At 44.9% G+C, this 21659-nt stretch overlaps 1 protein-coding gene across 1 annotated transcript in view; it reads left to right on the top strand.

Annotated features, from left to right (window-relative positions):
* The first annotated feature begins 15688 nt into the window (after positions 1-15688).
* LOC137541238 (protein-glutamine gamma-glutamyltransferase E-like) overlaps positions 15689-21659 on the top strand; it is a 76002-nt gene continuing 70031 nt past the window's right edge. The window contains exon 1 of the mRNA XM_068262428.1: positions 15689-15791. The gene's annotated coding sequence lies outside the window, so the exon portion shown is untranslated. The remainder of the gene's footprint in view (positions 15792-21659) is intronic.

Here is a 21659-nt window from a genome sequence, read left to right on the forward strand (position 1 = left end):
CACAAATGAAGCACTCTGAAATTTCATGACATTTTTATTTTTGCTGATTGTAGAGGGGGCAGCTTCATAGGCCTCAAAAGCAGACCCGTGTGATAAAATAGTATACTGTACTGAACTTCATTTTCCAATTTTCCACAATTTTCAAATATGCCTACACTTTGCATGCCTGAACACTTACTATCTTGTTAGTTTTAAATTAATAGGCGTGCCTTTCATCCTCTTAGTGCTCTTCAGAACATTCTTCAAAATTGTCACCTAGACCCATAACTCAAACTTATTTAGTGTAGATGGAGCAAATCATGCTAATAAGTTCTCGCCCTTCTTTTATTTTTTTCCTCTTTTCTTCTCCTTTTCTCCTCACTTTTTCCTTCTTTCTTCTTCTCCTACTTATCCTTTTTTTTTGCTTCTCAAATTCTTGACTTCCCTTTGTTACATTCCTGGAGCCATATGCAATTCACTTTTTCTCCTGAGTTTTCTCCTAGGAGATAGTTTTTCACCTTCAATTTAAAATAACTTTCCATCATTTTGCAATTGAACAAATGCCAAAAATTAGATGAACAAGTACTATGAATTATTGTATTTTCTTGCTTACTTGTGATTTAAAAAGGTTTGAAGGACACGTTTAAAAATTTCACCTAGGAAAAAAACCAGGAGAAAAAGTGAATTGCACATAGGCCCTTGACTGTTATTACCTAATCCAATACACTGAGCTAAGCGCCCCCAGGTTACTAGGTATACCATCATACATTCATTTGAGAAATAAATATAATTAGGGATGCTCTGTTATAATGTTATGTTAACATTGCGGAAAAATAGTGTATGTGGATGACCTAAACTAACATCTTGAGTTCAGGGCTGGATTTTTACTCTTTACCACCCAAGGCCACTGTCACCAGCCACCCCCCTCCAGTAGAGGTGGCCAGATGACCCCCCCCCCCCCTTCTCTCCAGTATATGTAGCCAGATGATCCTTCCCTTTAGTATTGTTAGCCTGATCACCCCCCCCCCCCCCCCTTCCATTTAGTATAAGTAGCCTGATGATCCCCCTCCAGTATAAGTAGCCAGATGACTCCCTTATTCCCTTCCTTTCACCTCCCCTTTTCACTATAGATAGCCAGCTTGCCTCCACACCACAGCAGCCATCAGTGTAATTCATCCCTCCGATAATCTCTAACGCAGAAGCTTCCTCTTTCCTTCCTTCTCCATTAGCCACCGCTGTACATCTGTTCAACCAGCATCTCTCACATATGACTCGCCAGCATGTTACCAGCGAGTCACATGAATCAAGTAATTGACTGCTGACATGCCAGTGAGTCACAAGTGAAAGATGACGGTTGAAAGGACAAATGTGCATCGGCGGCTGGTGGAGAAGGTGTAAAGATCGGTGTAACACATAGAGTGTCTGATTACTGTGTGGACTATCAGTCCCAGCCACACCAGCCATGTGTTGTGTACCACCCGCCGCGCTGGACGCGGAACCAGCCGCACCGCTATCAGGGCATGCGGCGGTTTCTCCGCGTTCAGCCATAATAGTAGATGTAGGCCTACGCGTGCAGACCGCAGCGTTGGACGCGGAATCAGCCGCCTTGTTCTGAACACACGCAGCGGCTTTTCCGCGTTCTCTCACAGTAACCCCCCCCCCCCCTGAGGAGTGGACTCCGGACAGCTCCTACCCGGCTTCTCAGGATGTAGGGCATGGAATTCCCTCTTTAATTCATCCGCATGCATGCGGAAATCAGGTACCCATGTTCTTTCCTCAATGCCATAACCTTTCCAGTGAACCAAATACTGTACTGAATTCTGTACAATACGTGAGTCCAAAATCTTTTCCACTTCATACTCAGGTTGGTCATCCACCATCACAGGGGGAGGAGGAGTGGAATCTACATGCACTGCTGGCTTAAGCAGGGATACATGGAACGATCTCACACCACGCATGCTGGCAGGAAGGTCAATGGCATAAGTAACATTGTTGATTTTCCTGGTTACTGGGAAAGGACCCACAAATCTGGGTCCTAGCTTGGGTGAAGGCTGTTTTAAAGCCAAATGACGAGTGGACACCCAGACCAGGTCTCCTGGCCGGAACTTCCACTCTATGGAACGTTTCTTGTCAGCTTGTCCTTTCTGACTCTGAAAGGCCTTCTCTAGATTCTTTTTCACAATTCCTAACATGTTTTTAAAAGACTTTTGCCAAGCCTCAAAAGCTGGAAACGGAGTAGAAGCTACTGGCAGTGGGGAGAACCTAGGCAACCTTCCTATTACCACCTGGAATGGAGAGAATCCAGAAGAAGAGCTTTTCAAGTTATTGTGTGCAAATTCTGCAAACGGCAAGAACTTGACCCAATCAGTTTGTGCATCCGCAACGTAACACCTTAGAAACTGTTCCATAGATTGATTAATTCTCTCGGTCTGACCATTGGTCTGTGGGTGGTAGCCCGACGAGAACGACAGTTCCATGCCCAACTGATGACAAAATGCCCTCCAAAATTTAGAAACAAATTGGACTCCCCGATCTGACACTATATTTTCCGGAATGCCATGTAGCCGGAAGATATGCAGGATGAATAGATCGGCCAACTCCTGGGCCGAGGGGAGTCCTTTCAGGGGCACGAAATGGGCCATTTTACTGAATCTGTCGACTACCACCCAAATGACCGACATGCCTTCAGACCTCGGGAGTTCACCCACAAAATCCATGGACAAATGGGTCCATGATTCACTTGGGGTGGGTAAAGGCTGCAATGTTCCCACAGGTGCCTGACGGGAGGGTTTACTTCTTGCACACACTGCACATTCTCTCACATACTCCTTGCAGTCAGTTGCCAATGAAGGCCACCAAGCACACCTAGCAACAAGGTCCTGTGTTCTGGTGGCACCAGGATGCCCAGCATTTTTGTGGGAGTGGAAAATCTGCAATATCTGGAGACGAAATGGCAATGGTACAAACATGACCCCTTCAGGCTTTCCCTCAGGGACATCCTGCTGGAAGGGACTTAAAGTTTCAGTCCAGTTCCTCCAGGTCTCTGTGGCTGCCACCACCACTTTCTGTGGGAGAATAGTCTCTGGGTCTGAGGGCTGTGCTGTCTCTGGCTCAAAACATCTGGATAAAGCATCTGCTTTAATATTTTTACTACCCGGGGTATACGTAATTATAAATCTGAATCTTGAGAAAAACAGTGACCACCGAGCCTGTCGGGGACTCAATCTCTTTTGTGTTCAGTATAGACTGTAATCGTATGTTCTGCTCCTTCTAGCCAATGATGCCATTCTTCAAAGGCCAATTTAATGGCTAGGAGCTCCCTGTTGCCTATATCGTAGTTTTTCTCTGCGGGTGAAAATCTACGGGAAAAATAGGCACATGGGTGTAACCTCCCTTGCAACCCAGAACGCTGAGACAGCACAGCTCCTACCCCAACCTCTGAGGCATCTACCTCCACAATAAAGGGATAGGAAATGTCAACGTGTCTCAAAATGTGTGCAGTACAAAACAATTCCTTCAGAGTGGAGAAAGCAGCAAGAGCTTCGGGGGACCAGTGGGTAGTATCTGCCCCTTTCTTTGTGAGACTGGTGAGGGGTGCGATGACTGTGGAGTACCCCTTTATGAACCTTCTATAGTAATTAGCAAACCCTAAGAATCTCTGGAGAGCCTTCAGTCCCACTGGCTGAGGCCACTCCAGAACAGAAGAGACTTTGGCAGGGTCCATAGAAAGGCCTGAGGTAGAAATTATATACCCCAGAAAGGCGACAGATGTTACCTCAAAAATGCATTTCTCCAACTTGGCATATAACATGTTTTGTCTTAGCTTGTGTAACACAAACCTGACATGGTCCCTATGCTCTGAGAGGTTGGCTGAGAAGATTAGTATATCATCCAGATATACTAGGACAAATTTGCCCAAAACCTCTCTGAACATCTCATTAATGAGTTCCTGAAAGACGGCCGGGGCATTACACAACCCGAAGGGCATCACCAGGTACTCATAATGCCCATCTGGTGTGTTAAAGGCCGTCTTCCACTCATCGCCCTTTCTGATCCGTACCAGGTTGTATGCACCCTGCAAATCCAATTTTGAGAAAATCTTAGCATTGGTGACCTGAGTAAATAAATCATCTATTAAAGGTAATGGATAGCGATTTTTTACTGTGATTTTATTCAGGCCCCGATAATCAATGCACGGCCGAAGGCCTCCGTCCTTTTTCTTTACAAAAAAGAAACCTGCCCCAGCAGGCGACCGGGAAGGGCGAATGAACCCTTTGGCTAAGTTTTCACGGATGTATTCCTGCATGGCCAACTTTTCAGGCCCAGATAAATTGTAGAGATGACCTCTAGGAGGCATACAACCAGACCAGAGATCGATAGGACAATCGAAAGGACAGTGTGGAGGAAGTTTATCGGCCGACTTAGGACAAAACACGTCCGCAAACTCGGCATACTGATCTGGCAATCCATCCACGTGAATCTTGGTCTCACCCAAGGTTGCCTTCGCTAAACAATGATGAAAGCAATGGGAAGACCAGCTCGTTAGCTGACCAGTGGCCCAATTAATCTGAGGTGAGTGAAGTTGTAACCAAGGCATGCCAAGAATGATCGTGGAGGTTGTCATTCGCAACACAAAAAAATGCAAATCTTCTCTATGCAACACCCCGATAGTGATTCCCACTTCTGGAGTCTGTGACAGAGGACTGTTACCCTGCAGAGGGGAATCATCTACTGCAGTAACTTGAATCGGTGGTTTTACCGGGGTGACTGGAATACCCAATTTCTTTGCAAATTCGTAATCCATAAAATTAGCCGCTGAGCCCGAGTCAATGAAGGCTTCAGTGACCTCAGACCTATCTTCCCATGAAACAGTACAGGGAAGAAGCAAATGTTTATCATCTAGGGGTAAAAATTGCACGCCTAGGGTATTACCCCCAACTACACCTAGGCAGAAGCGTTTCCCGACTTCTTAGGGCAATTCTGTACTCTATGACCCCCCTCTGCACAATAAAGACAGAGCTGCTCTGCTATCCTGCGTTTCCGCTCCACTTGAGACAATTCTGACCGACCAATCTGCATTGGCTCAGGCGGAGGTGAAGCGGGAGGAGGTGGAGTTACTGGAGGTGCAGCGTGGGACACCATTCTCACGTGGTTTTTACCCCGGTCTGTCTCTGATAGCGCAGCCGGCGATCTATCCTGATGGCCGATGAAATGGCCTCATCGATGAACTTAGGTTCAGGCTGGCTTAACATAAGATCGGAGACCTCGTCTGACAACCCTGATAAAAAACAATCTAAAAGGGCAAATGTGTCCTACCTGGCCGATACTGACCATCTCCTAAATTCAGCAGCATAATCTTCAACCGGACTCTTGTCTTGACGTAACAGTTTGAGCTTCCGCTCAGAAGTCGGGGCAATGTCTGGGTCATCGTAAATTATAGCCATAGCTTTAAAAAATTCCTCTACAGAGGTTAGGGCCTGGTGACCGAGGGGAAGACTGTACGCCCAGGTCTGAGAATCGCCTGATAACAAAGTCTTAATGAACGTAACCCTTTGGGTCATGGTTCCTGAAGAATTAGGCCTTAACTCAAAGTATGGTAACACTCTACTTCTAAAATTTTGGAAGTCAGATCTGTGACCAGAAAATTTTTCAGGTACAGGCATACGTATGTCTGTGCTAGGAGGAGATCGCACTTCATCCACAGCCGTCTGTAGGGTTTGTATGGACCCAGACAGGGCATTAATCTGGGTCTGATGGTTACCCAGCACTTGGTTGATATTTTCCACCGTAGTGGTAAGTGTGCCCAGACGGCTGATGAGTGCGTCCATTTGTATGTGGTCTGCCGTTCTGTAACGATCGGTGTAACACAGAGAGGGTCTGATTATTGGTGATCTGCAGTATCACCAAAAATACAGATATATACCCGATTATTGATGATCTGCAGTATCACCGATAATCAGATATATCACTAACCTCTGGACACCGGAAAGATATGAGTGTTTTGGTGCAACAGTAAATACTTTGAGGACAATACCTGGAGAACAGGTATCAGAGCAGTAGACTATACTGCAAAAGAGAACAAGTGCCTTCCAGTAACCTGAGAATCTCCCAAGGGAGGAGCCAGGCAAGGAGATGGAAGGACCAGAGCGTCAGTGACACCAAATTGGAGGGTGTCACTAATGATCTGTGAACTATCTCTAAGGTAGGGAGATAGCTCTCGAGGTCGGGCAAGCCAGGTCGGCAACACACGGACAGATAAGTACAAAGACAGGAGACAGATACAGTGATCCTAAGACATGCAGAGTTTGGCAACAAAATAACAGATATAGCGAAGTACCGAATCAGTAATCAGAAGAGTAGTCAGGAAAGCAGAAGGTCATAACAGATAATAAACAATGCCTAGTCTTGGGTGTGAGCTCCGTGATCATCAACACCCTGGAACTAGTCTGAAGTATAACAGAATGGTAATACAATTCCCTAGTCTGGGTGTGAGGTCCTTGATCATCAACACCCTGGAACTAGTCTGGATATAACAACTGTTAACACAGAATCTAACAAAAGGTCTGAGTGCTTCCACGTAGTGATCGCAATGGCAGACAACCAGTGAATGACCAGCACCCAGTATATATAGCACAGCGCTCTCCAGCGCCTCCCCTAAGTGCTGGACCAATGGGAACTGGTTGAATCGTCAGCTGACCGGCTTGGTCAGCTGACTCCCTTCTGGCTGTCATAAAGGTCCTGCCTCTCAGCCCGCGCGTCCTTCTGAACCTGTGTGGACTATCAGTCCCAGCCACACCAGCCATGTGTTGTGTACCACCCGCCGCGCTGGACGCGGAACCAGCCACACCGCTATCAGGGCATGCGGCGGTTTCTCAGCGTTCAGCCATAATAGTAGATGTAGGCCTACGCGTGCAAACCGCCGCGTTAGACGCGGAATCAGCCGCCTTGTTCTGAGCACACGCGGCGGCTTTTCCGCGTTTTCTCACAGAAGGAAGGGAAGAGGAAGCTTCTGCACTAGAGATGAGCGGAAGAGGAGGAGTTACACTGATGGCTGCTGTGGTGTTGAGGTGAGCTAGCTACAGTACAGTAGCATTGCAAATGCTGCATTAGTTTGCCCACCCGCTCTTCCTACTCAAGAAGTAGACATGCAAACACTTCCTTCACCGGTAGGAAGGTTCCAAATGACAAATAGTGAGCAGAGAGACCCCCACCCTACCCAGTAAGGATCTAGTAAACGGGGGAGTAGAGCCTTTCCTTTCACAAACATCCCATACTGCTTTACTGTTCTGGACTTATATTATAAACTCAAGTGTTACTATCGGCATTGTGCTCTCCACACGCCACAGATTATTTAGACCTGGACCTGAGCTCCGATACGTGTGACCTGTTTTATGCTGTTTGTCTACATTGCTTAATAAAAATTGGACAGTTTATTTTATTCCATGTTGTATTATGCACTTTAAAATGCTATTTTTTACATGTTGTAATCTGCAAGATGTATTTAAAAAATTCATTGAACATGATTGAAAACAAAATTGTCCCTATTAGCCTCCCTCTAAGAAAAGGAATTGAGATATTGCATTATTTGACTGCACTTCTTTCAGCCCATTAAAAAAGAAATATGAAAGGCAAGTATCAATGTCAAAATTAGATATATATATAAGTCAAAATCCTATACAGGAAGGCACTGAAAATGGTAACTGGATAAGGCTTGAAGGATACAAAACAAGATAAGCAGGTAACAAATCAAGACATCTAACTGATGAGCGGTGTTATCTACAACAGCACAATGGTACAGAGCAAAGCACAATGCAGTATATGATACAAATATTTATTGATAATTCAGTATCCAGTGTACTTCAGTGTATGTACTGCTTTGATGTAGAACCATCACCTCGCTTTTCATACTCACCGCATTCCCATCACAACTGACTAGCAATGGGATATTTGAAATTCTTGCCATGGCTTCATATTTGGTCTATTTATTTGGACCTATAGGAATCCTAGGTGGCAAATTGACACAGGTCCCCAGTGGGACAATCAAATTCACACAGGCCCCAGTGGGACATTCAAATTCACACAGGCCCCAGTGGGACATTCAAATTCACACAGGCCCCAGTGGGACATTCAAATTCACACAGGCCGCAGTAGGACATTAAATTCACACAGGCCCCAGTGGGACATTCAAATTCACACAGGCCTGAGTGGGACATTCCAATTCACACAGGACTCAGTGGGACATTCAAATTCACACAGGACTCAGTGGGACATTCAAATTCACACAGGCACAAGTAGGTGTAACGATTGTGGAACTTTCTCCGTGATCAGCGCACAACGTGTGCGCTGACACGGCGGAAATCCTCCACAAGCATATATTTGCAGGCACCCAGCAAAAGGTGCTACGCACCTGTAGAGGGAAATTCCTGTCGGCAGATGGCGCTGGGGAGTGCAGAGGAACCAATCCTCTGTACCTCCACAAGTGCCAGACAGGAATTGTACGAAGCGCAGAACGCAATCGCAAGTGAGGCGATTGCGAATGAGATTGAGCAAAGGGACAGGTTGTATGTGTGTGCGCCAATCCAGTCGCCACCCCGCGACCACGCACACACACAACAGCAGATATGAAATAGGAACGCGATCGCGAGAGGTGCGATCGCCAGACGTGACACAAGGCAGATCAGAATAGAATACGAGGGTAGCAAAGGCACAGCAAATAATACAATAAGGAGATACGGAAAACAACAACGCTAGCTAACCACGAACACCGCACTCATTCGCAACAGTGGACGCGGTTATGCGCGGTCTCCACGTGATAAGCACAATAGAGACAAGCACGCCTAACTAACCATCGACAGACAGACATGAAACAGAGGACGCGAGCGCTTGCTTAACGGTTACCTCACCGAGCCTCCAGCAAGCGTAGCAGACAAGACAGACACACGAAAACAGGGACAAGCGAGAGATAGGATCCACAGCACTAGCGAAAAGTGGCCAGCGCGATCCAGGTACAGAGTAGCAGAACAGAAGGATTCCCAGCGCTAGCGAAAAGTAGCTAGCGCGATCCCAGAAGACAGAACAGAAGGATCCCCAGCGCTAGCGAAAAGTAGCTAGCGCGATCCCAGGAGACAGAACAGAAGAGATAGCTGGTAGCAACCGCTGCACCAGCTATACTCCAAGAACAGAGATCAGAACCATTTCCTGTCGACCACCTTTGGGGCAGGACAATGGCAACAGGCAAGACAAGACAGAACAGGCAATACAGATAATACAACCTGACTGGGCTAGAAGGGGAGCCTAAAGCAACCCCCAGGAATTAACTATACTAGATAGCAATGGCTGACACTCCAGCAGTGTCCATCAGGAACAGACCATGGAAAGGAAATGACCAGCAAAGCCTTCTGGGAAACATAAAGCTCTTATAGTGCCAGTCATCAAAGAAGGCAGGTAGGGGATTTGCATAACGAATGTATGCAAATTCCCCAGCAAGAGAACAGACCATAAACTTGCAATGGAAAGACAGGTCTCTGTTCCAGAGACCTGCAGCCCACAGACTAGAGGAATGGACAAACAGCTGTCTGCCTGTGCAGCCAGCTGAGCGGATCATCACAGTACCCCCCCCTCTAGGGATGGATTCCAGACATCCCTCAAAACTGGTATCATCACAAAACTCTAACTGAAGACTCATGAAGGTCGGGGCAGCCCGACAAGGCCCAATTCCAGAGTCAGTCCATCCGAAACCGACCTCATCGGAAGCAGAAGCCACCGAAACATGCCCATCAGCACTACAAGTCTCAGCGTAACACCCATCAGGACTGTGGACACCAGAGAAGAAGCCATCGACACCCTCCAGACAATACCCACCACCTTCCAAGGAGCGTCCAAGAATACCAAACCTGCCGCAATACCTGTTCGAAGTGTCCCTTACAACACCAAAGCCATTGCTGATCGTATTCAGGGCACCAAGCAAAACCTTTCCCGGAATCTCCCAGAACACCTTGAAGCTCCGCAGAGATCCCAAGAAGCCAGAACGCTCACCAGGCTCACATGGAGAACCACCAAGAACCCCTATGGAACCTATGATCATTCCAGACTCAAAATTAGTAGGACACCCATCAAGATCAGGACTTTCAGGGACCACTTCCAGGCATGCAAGCAGGCAGGCTATATCAGAACATGTCTCCACTGAGGAAGCATCTGAGTATGCTGGTAACCGAGGCACATTTGGGCTTTCTGGGTCACAGAGCACATCGGGGTACACTAGTACAGGAGAAACCTCAGGACATGTCGGGGAACTGCCAACCTCAGAGTCCGACACGACAAGACCAAAACCAGTACCAGGCAGAAAATCATCACGAGTAAAGGTCACAGGTACTGGTCTTTCAAAAGAAGACTCGGACTCAAATTCAGAATTTTCTGTAACTGTAATATCATCATTGACTACACATGAATGAAGCTCCACAAGAGCTGCAAAAGTAGTCAGCAAGGCAGCAATGCCTACTGAAGTGGGCAACACCTCAGAAGGACCTGGGGGGCAGGAGACATCTCCTACAAGTTCTGCACCCTTTGGGAGGAACTCGGAGACCTTCAGATCATCAAACAAGACCTCAGGAACATCATTTTTCAAGTTGTCTAAGAAGGATTCTGTACTATCCATGTTACAGGGCAAAACTGGAACTTTACTTTGAGAACAGGGCAGATGTCCCAGGGAAGGTTCCACCATAAACTGAGACTGAATTTCATCATCATGAGTGGAACGTACAGGAATATTCACTGACTCCCTAACTTTAATCTCGCTGCACCCAGAACTCTGCGTAGCAGTCAAACTAGCTTGCAACTCCAAAACTGCAGAAAGACAGGTAAAAATAGCAGCAATACCTAGACGAGCCTCTAGGGGCAGGGCAGGAGATATTGTACAAGGCAATATTGACTCATCCAGAGTACTGGGTGGAGAGTCAATACTTTCTTCAGAATCAGACTCGCAAATGTCAATGCAAGTGGACATCATGCCTTCATTCATGGTACAGGGCAGGTTCAGAGAAAGCTTCTCTGGACAAGGCAAAGAAGCTTCAGCATCAGATTCGCAAAACCGAAGCGCTGTCTCACTCTTAGATTCGGCTAACAATGTCGAATCCGAGGAGTCAGAACGCAAAATTTGCGGATCCAAGATCGCTTTAGGTTGCGAAACTGACGCTTCCATATCGCAAACCTCCGCGATCTGCGGAGCAGACTGCAAGGCATCTAGGACAGAAACACTGGAGCAACTGTCATCAGGCAACAGGCCTGCACAGGTGCGAACAGAATAAGACATAGATTCATTTGCAAAAGAAGTGGCGACAACAACAGGAGAAACTTTATTAGACACATCAATAATTTTCTTAAAGTTGCATAACTTAGGAATTTTCCCCATGGCAGGGTCACAGACGGAAGATCTCAAAGATCTGTTACTAAATGACAAAGGATCCCACACATCCTTGAGGAAACCGGCAGACTCATGCCGATCACAATCTGCAGGAACATCCGAGAAACAGGCATCAGATCGCACAGATTCAAACTGCACACTGTCAGGAGAGAATCCTTCAGGATTCGCACAGGAATCAACCACAGCGGCACACTCATTCATTTCAGATTGCACAAAGTCAAGACTCTCATGCTTTACCCCAGAAAGGCAGGAACAATCATCCGACAACGATGTCTCTTTATTGGAATCAATTGGTTGGTGTGTGTGCAACTCATCCAAAATCGTTTGCCATACATAGATCACCAGATTCACATCATCCTTGTCACATTCATCGGAATCAATCAGAAGATACATTGAATCAAGACAAGCATTCAAGACATTTTCGATTTTTGCGATATAAAAATCGCAAAAGGCTTTCCAATCAAAATCGAATTCTTCCAGCAAGGCCCCAATATCCCAGGAAGCAAATGGGGGTTCAAACAGGCCAGTATCCAAATAATCTCCATAGGGGTGGAGTTCAGGAACAAGAACAGATTGTTTAACTGCTTTAATATAGTGTGCGATCCTACCTATAGCAGGATCCACATGAGCTTTGGATTGGGGCAAAAAAGCCGGAGGCGGAACAACATCATTACAAACATCAACAGGGAGTGTTTTATTCCGATGCTTGCATTTTTTAGTTTTTCTCTTATTAGCCACTTTGCATGTCTGCTGTTTAAAACCTGAAGTGGCAACAGACACATTGAACTGATTGTCATACTGAAAAGTTTTGCATGGAAGGGAAAGATCAGCTGACTTATCAGCAGCTACACACTCAATCAGAGCAGGTGGCAAGCCAGGCAGTTTAAACCAGTGAGAGAATATCACTGCAAGAAACTGATACAGATTACCATTCCAGGAATTGATTTTTAACAAATCATATGCCCAGGTGATCAAATCGTCTTTTAAGAGCACATAGGCAAAAAGAAGAGCCGACGTGGACGGATCAGAAATCTGAAAGGTGGGATTCAGACAAAACCTCACACATTCAGAAAGAAATTCCGCCTTGGTCTCTGAATTTAGCCTTTTAAAGCTCTTAAAGACACAGGACCCAAACTCGACAAAATCGTACAAATCAGAAATTCCGTCTACACTGGGGTTTTGGGTTGGGCTGGTCATTCTGTAACGATTGTGGAACTTTCTCCGTGATCAGCGCACAACGTGTGCGCTGACACGGCGGAAATCCTCCACAAGCGTATATTTGCAGGCACCCAGCAAAAGGTGCTACGCACCTGTAGAGGGAAATTCCTGTCGGCAGATGGCGCTGGGGAGTGCAGAGGAACCAATCCTCTGTACCTCCACAAGTGCCAGACAGGAATTGTACGCAGCGCAGAACGCAATCGCAAGTGAGGCGATTGCGAATGAGATTGAGCAAAGGGACAGGTTGTATGTGTGTGCGCCAATCCAGTCGCCACCCCGCGACCACGCACACACACAACAGCAGATATGAAATAGGAACGCGATCGCGAGAGGTGCGATCGCCAGACGTGACACAAGGCAGATCAGAATAGAATACGAGGGTAGCAAAGGCACAGCAAATAATACAATAAGGAGATACGGAAAACAACAACGCTAGCTAACCACGAACACCGCACTCATTCGCAACAGTGCACGCGGTTATGCGCGGTCTACACGTGATAAGCACAATAGAGACAAGCACGCCTAACTAACCATCGACAGACAGACATGAAACAGAGGACGCGAGCGCTTGCTTAACGGTTACCTCACCGAGCCTCCAGCAAGCGTAGCAGACAAGACAGACACACGAAAACAGGGACAAGCGAGAGATAGGATCCACAGCACTAGCGAAAAGTGGCTAGCGTGATCCAGGTACAGAGTAGCAGAACAGAAGGATTCCCAGCGCTAGCGAAAAGTAGCTAGCGCGATCCCAGGAGACAGAACAGAAGAGATAGCTGGTAGCAACCGCTGCACCAGCTATACTCCAAGAACAGAGATCAGAACCATTTCCTGTCGACCACCTTTGGGGCAGGACAATGGCAACAGGCAAGACAAAACAGAACAGGCAATACAGATAATACAACCTGACTGGGCTAGAAGGGGAGCCTAAAGCAACCCCCAGGAATTAACTATACTAGATAGCAATGGCTGACACTCCAGCAGTGTCCATCAGGAACAGACCATGGAAAGGAAATGACCAGCAAAGCCTTCTGGGAAACATAAAGCTCTTATAGTGCCAGTCATCAAAGAAGGCAGGTAGGGGATTTGCATAACGAATGTATGCAAATTCCCCAGCAAGAGAACAGACCATAAACTTGCAATGGAAAGACAGGTCTCTGTTCCAGAGACCTGCAGCCCACAGACTAGAGGAATGGACAAACAGCTGTCTGCCTGTGCAGCCAGCTGAGCGGATCATCACAGTAGGACATTCAAATTCACACAGGTCCCAGTGGGAGATTAAAAATCACACAGGCCGCAGTAGGACATTCAAATTCACACAGGCCCCAGTGGGTCATTTACATTGATACAGGCCCCAGTGGGTAATTCAAATTCACACAGGCCCAAGTGGGACACTCAAATTCATACAGGCCCCATTAGGACATTCAGGCCTCAGTGGGACATTCAAATTCACACAGGCCCCAGTGGGACATTTACATTGATACAGGCCCCAGTGGGTCATTCAAATTCACACAGGCCCCAGTGAGACACTTAAATTCACACAGGCCCCATTGGGACATTCAGGCCTCAGTGGGACATTAAAATTCACACAGGCATCAGTGAGACATTCAGATTCACACAGGCCCCTGAGGGACATTCAGATTCACACAGGCCCCAGAGGGACATTCAGATATCCCTGTGCCCGTGTTTTTGGTTAGTTTTGTTGGAAATGGCACCAAGTGAGGACAGTGGGAGGGGTCAAACAAGCACAAGCATTATAGTATTATAGATGGAATGCTGAGGAGCACACAGCAAGAAGAATTGATGATGTTTTGTGCAGACAGATTCTGTATGTGCAGCACTGAATTTAAATTAAAATAATCTTTTAAATCAGGTCTGCGTGTTTTGTTTTATTTCATTAAAATTATTTTCCGCCACTGTCTTTATGTTTTTAGCCTTTTGAGGTGAATAGCTAGGCTATCATAAAATGATTCCTATTACCGGTTCACCTGGGTGGGGGAAGAAATTCGGTTGCCAGGTAGGCAGTGACCCGACAGCACCATAAGTGTATATCCATGTCCTTTTTGGGGCACACAGATATGAGGAGGAAACCCTTGACCCTCAACTGTGGCACAAGTATGCTTTGCTACGAGGAGAAATGTTTATTGCTGCCACTATTGAGGTGCTCCCCAACGCTGAAAGCCATATGGCTTGATTATTGCTGCTCAGGAAGGAGATACTACAAGATTGGACACTTGTCCCTTTCTAACCACCCATACTGCATGGTTAAATGGGAGATTCTTAACTCTCTGAAGGGGCATAGGCTGTTTAATATATAATAAAAATATAGGCCGTTTAATATATCATATAAAATATATATATTTAAAGAGTAGCTGTGGTAAAACTGACAAAATGATGACAGATTGGTGGGGGCCACGGGGATAAAATACTTACCTGATCTGATGTCATTCCTCCAGGTAGGTGATCCCCTCGGATTGTGGCCCAGGAAATTTTTTTTCAGACTGGCCATCCCCAGCTCAGCTGCCGCAGTCTGATTGGTGGCCGCCAAGCAGGGTTGAGCTGCAGCCACACAAGCAGAGGATTCCCAAAGAGCTTCGGCAGTCTTCAGAAACATGGCCACCACTGCACTGCCGAAGAGCATCACCTATAACCCAAACACGTTGGACCAAGTGAGTATTTAGCCCTAACACCGATCGGGGCGCTGTCATTTTTTCCTCAAGTACTCTTTAATATTAACATAATGCCTAGAAAAGGCTGCTGTAACATTAGGTAAACCCTTTTCCCTTACAAAATAAATGATTTAAAAGCAACAGCTGGCAATCACCTTAAAAAATTAAAATACTGTATATATGACCAGGGACCACTTTGTAAGATAGCAGGTCTTAGGTACCCTCATACACAAGCCCACCTGTGACCCTCTTTTTTTGTTGATCAAATCGCAGTCAGGTGGAATATCATCTTGATAAATCAGGCTGCTTTAAATCTGTGTTGTGGTTCTGCAGCACGTTGGAACAGGGAGGATGACTCACATTTGTGGGTTTTTTTTTTCTTCCATAGAGTAACTTTGGTACTGTTTCAAAAGGCGTTTCTCCATAACACAACCGCTGCACTTATGAGATGAAAGGGCACAAGAGCAGCTCTGTGATTCCAGTGGGCTATACTGCATGAGGACCAGAAGGTGAGTGAGGGACTGAATTCAGAGAGCGTCACTGGGGGGTATGAGGGCCTAGTAGTGTACATGCTGTGTAGACAGGCCAGAATGACACACTGTAAATGTTTCAGTTCCTGCTCATTGTAATGCTGCAGAAGGTGTAGAAAACTAGCTCAGCGAAATTCCTCCTCCCAGGCACAGTGTGAAATAATCACACAGCTACGCGTGTTAAATGTTATTGAAGCTGGACTTTGTGAGCAGCCTTGGCTTGAAGTGCTTTGCTGAGGAATTAGTGGGTGCAATTATAAAATGCCCTTTTTATTACCCGGTGATGCATATGTACTAGGCTTTTTTCTGGAAGAGGAGTTCCTGCATTTTCCATGTATCTGAGATCCATAAAGGTTCATTCATGTAGACGTCACAGGTACAGATGATCACCTATATCCTTATGTGTGTCAGTTCTGGGTAAACTAACAAGTTCTGGTCACGTTTGTAACAACTCAGATGCCATTCACATAGTATACTGCAGTGATACAATAGGCAAAGACATGGGTACCAAACAAATCTGGTGCATGCGGCATCTCCGTAAAGCTGGCTCCCCTACACAAAATGCCATCATGCTTGGTTAGTGCTACGTTTGTGCCCATTTGTGCTGCTTTCATGTTGAAGATAACACTTATTATTTATAAATCAATAGCATCACCCAGCCCCCATACAACAACCTACAGACATGAAACTGGTATGGGTGGGTAGTGCTGTGCGTGTGCTAATTCATGCTGCAAAAATCATCTTTTATACATTTTTTTTTAGATATTCACGTTTTTATAAAGGTCAAAAGTTCACTCAGCCCTCCTACAACATCGCAAAGGTTGAGTGAGCCTGAGTTAACTTTTGACCTTTATAAAAGCGTGAATTTCAAAAAAAAAACTATAAAAGATAGAAATATGATTTTTGCAGCACAAATAAGCACATGCACAGCACTATCCACGCATACCAGTTTCTGGGAAATGTAAAGAAATAACAACTATTCACAAACGTGGGTTGCTATAGGCAACCACAATTTCGGGCATGTGGAGAAGAATTGTCTCCACTCAGTTATGATGACTCTGTCAGGTCAATGTGAGTCGTACTTCAGAAAAAACAAAGGACCACTAGATGTAGTCGCAGAGGTAACCCCTGGGACAGGAGAGGAGACAATGCAAGATAGGAGGAGGCGCCCCAATTGTGAAACAATATGTAGTGAGTTGAGGTAAGTAATGGGAACAGTCTTACCTCATGATAAGAGGTTAAGATTTGTATTGTTAGACACCAAATCTGGTGCTCTGAAATGGGGATACATAGCTCAAACACTGTCCCGTATTGACATGAGGAAGCGGGTAGGTCATGTGAAACGCATTGCCTATTTATTGGTGTCTAACAATAAAAATCTTAAACTCTTATCATGAGGTAAGACTGTTCCTATTACTTACCTCCACTCACTACATTTTGGAGTCGAATCATAAAGCATTACCGCATTCGGTAATGCAGAAACCAGCTGACTTCACCGAGCACTTAGGAAAATGTCAATTCATAAGAGTTGTTACCGCATGAAAAGTTGAAATTACCGAGCAGTGAGGTAAATTGCCGAATTGTGTGGTAAATACCTCAACACATGTCAGTAGATGTCAATTTATAAAGCCTACAACATGTGGTAAAGGCACAAAATAATACCGTCTGCTTTGATGTGGTGAAAAAGTGTGGAGTCTGTGTGAGGAGACTGTGTTGGGAGCCGTGACTCACAAGCAGAAGCAGAGGCAGCTGTGACTGACAGGAGCAGGGAGCCAATAGAAACAGCCCCTGTTCTCCTGCAAGTCTGAATGATGGAATCTGATAGGACCCACAGCCTTCGCCAAAAGGACAAGCTTTTAAACTCCCCAGGCAGCAGCAGTGACCGGAACAAAACAGACTTCCTCTGAATACCTTAGGCTGTGTGGCTGTTTAACTTGGTTTCCTATTTTGAAGATGTGTAGGAGCTAGTGGGGAAGATAACCTAAGCATGGCACGTGTAAAGTCTCTTGGAGTTCTTTTAAGCTGTGACAATTAATTAAATAGAATGTTAAGAAAGACTAATAGACAGATTCAGAGCAAGCAGAGGCAGTACAACAAAACATTTACATCTAAAGGGATGTCTGGGATGCTTCTTCTATTGTAATGCCCTCGCTGCACAGAACAGCCCGTAACTCTCTCCTGCTGTTACTAACAGGTTTTTGTCAATGGGCTTCAGTAATTCACGGAACTTTTACCGCACCTGTGAAAATGAATTAGCACACATAAGTCTAAAATACCAAATGCGGTATTTTCTCTACCAGATTTTTTTTTCGCAGCCTTTAATGACTCAACCCCATTGTATCACATTTGGGGAGCCTTCTTCCCTCTTTCATGCAGATCAAAGAGTTTGCCTTTTTTAAAAACATGTTTATTAGCAAAATTGCAAGATCTTACCACATAATACAATATACACATTACAGAGACTAGTATAGAAGTAAGATAATGCGTATAAGACAATTAACAGAACATTTAAAGGAATACTTAAGTCAGCAAAAAAAAAAAGACTTCTACTCACCCGGGGCTCTCCTCAGCCCCCTGCAGCTGAACGGTGCCCTCGCCGTGTCCCTCCGATGCACCTGGACTTGCCGGCGGGCACTTCCGGTTTGGCCGTCACCGGCCGCAATAGCGCCCTCTATAATGCTATTGCGGCCGGGAACGCGGCTCGTAAGCCGCGTTCCCAGCCTGCCGGCCGGAAGTTCCCGCCGGCGAGTCCAGGCGCATCGGAGGGACACGGCGAGGGCACCGTTCAGCTGCAGGGGGCTGAGGAGAGCCCCGGGTGAGTAGAAGTCTTTTTTTTTTGCTGACTTTAGTATTCCTTTAATGTCCATTAGTTATAACAAAGAAGGTAACTCCTATTAACATATCACCAGCAGATAGCAGGTCTTGCAATAATGAGTAAAATTGCATTTATAATAGTGCAACAAGAAACAACTACAGTAATAAAAGTAAAACAAATTGAAAAGTGGAGACACATAATGCCATTTCAAGGAATCATATAGCATATCTATTTAGTAGACGTTAAGGGAGAGGTCGTCTATTTAGTCCCTACTCCATTGAATTTATCAATGCAACTCTGTGTATATAGACCAGCTTAATAAAATGTTTATTAACATACATCAACCACGTAACATACTGTATACCTTATTAACTTATATCAACCTCAAGGGGATGCAGGAATAGATCTTACATATTGTAATAGCTCTACGAGAATATAACAAGGATTCTTTTATCAAAATTTTGACTGAAAGGAAACCTAAAGCACGTAAAAAAAAAAACATTTTAATTTACCTGGGGCTTCTACTGGCCCCCTGAAGTCATCCTGCACATGCGCCGTCACTACGCAATATTCCTGTCACCTGCAGCGCTCCTCTTTCAAATAGATGCGTGGCCCAGGTCCATACACCTCCTGATCGGGAAAATCTCTACTAGCTTTGTCACTGATTCTTGGTCTGCCACTTCGACCCTTAACTTGAACTGAGCCTGTGGTCTTCCATTTCCTCAATATGTTCCTAACTGTGAAAACAGACAGCTGAAATATCTGAGACAGCTTTCTGCATCCTTCCCCTAAACCATGATGGTGAACAATCTTTGTCTTCAAGTCATTTGAGAGTTGTTTTGAGATGCCCATGTTGCTACTTTTCAGAGAAATTTAAAAGAGGAGGGAAACTCACTTAAATACTTTTTCTTATAATTTGAGTCACCTGTGTATGTAGGTCAGGGGTCACTGAGCATGCGAAGACAATTTGAGTTCCAATAATTAGTTCTAAAGGTTTTGGAATCAATAAAATGACAAATGTATGCACCTGCCTAATTTTATTTTAATAAAGGCTCCCTTAGCATGCTATTCTATTTGACTTGGCACTGCTATTGGCCTGAGGAAGCGGGCTCAGACGCGTGAAACGTGTTGCCTGTGCTACCAATAATATCTTTTGTCTATACAAAGATTTGTCATCATTGAGGTAAGCAACCTCAAACCTTTGTCGGTTTTAAACTGCTTTCAAATGTTTTTACAAACCACCAGTGCGCCTCTTAAATTCAATTAGTGCTTACCTAATACTGGGGACACATCTGGCTATATATACTGTATATATACTGGGAAGACCTAATTGATTCTGGGGGCACATCTGGCTATATATACTGGGGAGAATTAATTAATACTGGAGGAACATCTGGCTACCTATACTAGGGGGAGGAAGAACCTACCTAATATTAGGGCGTATCTGGCTATACTAGGGGGAGGAGTACCCACCTAATACTGGGGGCACATCTGGCTATATAAACTAGGAATACCTAACTAATCCTGGGGGCACATCTGACTAATTTCTAGGGAGAGATACACTTTGGAATCTTAGGAGCGCTTCAAATTTCTCCCTGTCCACTTTGGAATCTCTGCCTTTGGTGCTGGGGAACCTTGTCCCGGCACTGCACACAAGTGTTGCATGCAGGGAAGGCATGCTAGGTCCGATTCCACATCAGAGCTACTGTAGCACAAAATACGGTAACACTAGTCATAAGAAAAAGGTATTAGAACACATAGGGGTATATGCAGTAAACTGCATTAAGCAGAATTACGTGCCTTAATTATTTCTGCACGATGAGTAGAGCAAAATGCAATACATTACATGCAATGTTTTACCCTCTGCTCATCGTGCATAAAACTTTCCGCACGTAATTCTGCTTAATGAAGTTTACTGCATAACCCCATAGTGCATTGCAGTTATCTGCATTGTGGTTAAAGTGGATCATGCTGATCTCTGTCCACTATCAAAAGCACCTAAAATGGGCAAATGAGCAACAGAACTGGACCAAGGAGCAATAAAAGAAGGTGGTCACCAGAATCAGGTTTTATTTGGCCTCCAAATTCCCCGCGAGATATCTGTGGGATCAAACGTGTGGGATGGGCTGGAAAAAATGTCAAGAGAGCCTACTTTGTACCTTACGTAGTGATGATCGTAATCTACTAATTAAGCATAATTATGCATAATTTCACTTAATTTTTTGCAATTACGGTCACACATAATTACAATTATAATTACAATTAGGACATTCAATTGATTTTTGCATAATCTGTTCATAATTTTGTGTAAATAGTTTTTTAAGGGGTATGTTGGGAACAAGACAAAAAAATATTTTTCAAAAAGACCTTGTAGTTTTTAAGAAAATTGATTTTAACAATGCAAAGGAGAAATGTTTTTTTAATTGCAGAAAAATTAGTTTTTCATTTTCAAAATTGATTATCTCAAAAACAAGGTATTTTAGAAAAATTCCTTTTTTGCCTTATCCCCACTATTCCCCTTAACATATGTAGCAATTGTGGCGATAGAAAGCATGGGGGCTTTGCTATTAACCACTAAAGTTGTCATGAAATTATGCTAAAAATACACAAAATCATGGTTTCTGTTTATGTTTACATTCAAAATAAATGAAAATGTTTCCCAAAATATTGCATTACAATATCACGCTATAATTGCAAATTATAGTGCTAACATACTATTGCCAGGTATCACAGCGCACCTTCAGAGGGGTCGTGAAGTTCGTTTCCCGACACCTAAGAGCTGTTTTGGTGGCACAAGGAGATTTGAGCAGTTAGTTCTAATATTTTGGATGATCAGTGCATTTTTTTCCAGCCTTCTCTACTGTTATCTTACCTGCGGAGGTCTATAGTTACCAATTTGCTGTACTTCACCCATCCCTTACCTCCCTCCCTGGGTTCCTCTACCAAGAGTCCAACAGCTAAGGGGTAGTAGGCACACAAAAAAAATAAATGGCCAGCAAACTGTCCAATCACGGACTTAAAAACAATGTATC

This window comes from Hyperolius riggenbachi, chromosome 12, assembly GCF_040937935.1.
Source record: "Hyperolius riggenbachi isolate aHypRig1 chromosome 12, aHypRig1.pri, whole genome shotgun sequence".
NCBI lineage: Eukaryota > Metazoa > Chordata > Amphibia > Anura > Hyperoliidae > Hyperolius > Hyperolius riggenbachi.